Below are 2,547 nucleotides of genomic sequence, written 5' to 3'. Positions count from 1 at the left end.
TTTATACTGAAGGATTGCATCGAATCAATCAAATTCAAATTAAATAATTTTTTTAAGTAGAAAACAATTACTGTGATGTGCGCATGGATGGCGTCTCATGTGCGTGCGGTATACATATATACGGAGTATAGGGTGCGTACTTTGCAAACCCTTAGAAGTCCCTCTTAATCCCAAGGATTGAAGGTTCTTTGGTGAGAAACCCGATGTTCAATGCTTCAAGACTCTTTTATTCACGAGACAGAGCATTCCAAACAACTTTGATTCTGCATATACTCCAATGAATGCTAAACCAGTGAAGCATAACACCCACACTGTAGAACCATCACTTGTGTATCACAAGGGTGTACACAAATATTATGTCTCATTGAGAAAATTTTTATAATAATTTTATGACGATGGTAAAATGAGTTTTTGCATGATTCATACCGAAGGATTGCATCGAATCAATCAAATTTGAATTAAATAAATTTTTTTAAGTAGAAAACAATTACTGTGATGTGCGTATGGTTGGCGTCTCATGTGCGTACGGTATGCGTATATACGGCGTAAAGGGTGTGTACTTTGCAAACCCTTAGAAGTCCCTCTTAATCCAAAGGATTTAAGGTTCTTTGGTGAGAAACCCGATGTTCAACTCTTCAAGACTCCTTTATTCACGAGACAAAGCATTCCAAGCAACTTTGATTCTCCATATACTCCAATGAATGCTAAACCAGTGAAGCATAACACCCACACTTTAGAACCATCACTTGTGTATGACAAGGGTGTACACAAATAATATGTCTCATTGAGAAATTTTTTACAATAATTTTATGACGATGATAAAATGAGTTTTTTGCATGATTCATACCGAAGAATTGCATCGAATCAATCAAATTCAAATTAAATAAATTTTTTTAAGTATAAAACAATTACTGTGATGTGCGTATGGATGGCGTCTCATGTGCGTAAGGTATGCGTATATACGACATATAGGGTGCATACTTTTCAAACCCTTAGAAGTCCTTCTTAATCCTAAGGATTGAAGGTTCTTTGGTGAGAAACCCGATGTTCAACGCTTCAAGACTCTTTTATTCACGAGATGAAGCATTCCAAATAACTTTGATTTTCCATATACTCCGAAATATGCTAAACCAGGGAAGCATAACAACCACACTCTAGAACCATCACCTGTGTATCACAAGGGTGGACATAAATAATATGTCTCATTGAGATATTTTTTATAATAGTTTTATGACGATGGTAGAATGAGTTTTTGCATGATTCATACTGAAGGATTTCATCGAATCAATCAAATTTGAACAAAATAAATTTTTTTAAGTAGAAAATAGCTACTGTGATGTGCGTATGGATGGCATCTCATGTGCGTACGGTATGCGTATATACAGCGTATAGAGTGCGTACTTTGCAAACCCTTAGAAGTCCCTCTTAATCACAAGGATTGAAGGTTCTTTGGTGAGAAACCCGATGTTCAACGCTTTAAGACTCTTTTATTCACGAGTTGAAGCATTCCAAACAACTTTGATTCTCCATATACTCCAATGAATGCTAAACCAGTGAAGCATAACACCCACACTCTAGAACCATCGCTTGTGTATCACAAGGGTGTACACAAATAATATGTCTTATTGAGAAATTTTTTATAATAATTTTATGACAATGGTAAAATGAGTTTTTTCATGATTCATATCGAAGTATTACATCGAATCAATCAAATTCGAATTAAATAATTTTTTTAAGCAGAAATAAATCTGTGATGTGCGTATGGATGGCGTCTCAAGTGCGTACGGTATGCGTATATATTGCGTATAGGGTGCGTACTTTGCAAACTCTTTGAAGACCCTCTTAATCCCAAGGATTGAAGGTTCATTGGTGAGAAACCCGATGTTCAACGCTTCAAGACTCCTTTATTCACGAGACGAAGCATTCCAAACAACTTTGATTCTCCATATACTCCAATGAATGCTAAACCAGTGAAGCATAACATCCACACTCTAGAACTATCACTTGTGTATCACAAGGGTGTACACAAATAATATGTCTAATTGAGAAATTTTTTATAATAATTTTATGACGATGGTAAAATGAGTTTTTGCATGATTCATACCGAAGGATTGCATTCAATCAATTAAATTCGAATTAAATAATTTTTTTAAGTAGAAAACAATTACTGTGATATGCGTATGTATGACGTCTCAAGTGCGTACGGTATGCATATATACGGCATATAGGGTGCGTACTTTTCAAACCCTTAGAAGTCCCTCTTAATCCCAAGGATTGAAGGTTCTTTGGTGAGAAACACGATGTTCAATACTTCAAGACTCTTTTATTCACGAGACGAAGCATTCCAAACAACTTTGATTCTCCATATACTCCAATGAATGCAAAATCAGTGAAGCATAACACCCACACTCTAGAACCATCACTTGTGTATCACAAGGGTGTACACAAATAATATGTCTCATTGAGAAAATTTTAATAATAATTTTATGACGATGATAAAATGAGTTTTTGCATGATTCATACTGAAGGATTGCATCGAATAAATCA

Source organism: Dendrobium catenatum, unplaced genomic scaffold, assembly GCF_001605985.2.
Source record: "Dendrobium catenatum unplaced genomic scaffold, ASM160598v2 fragScaff_scaffold_691, whole genome shotgun sequence".
Lineage (NCBI taxonomy): Eukaryota > Viridiplantae > Streptophyta > Magnoliopsida > Asparagales > Orchidaceae > Dendrobium > Dendrobium catenatum.
Note: the sequence above shows the minus strand (reverse complement) of the source record.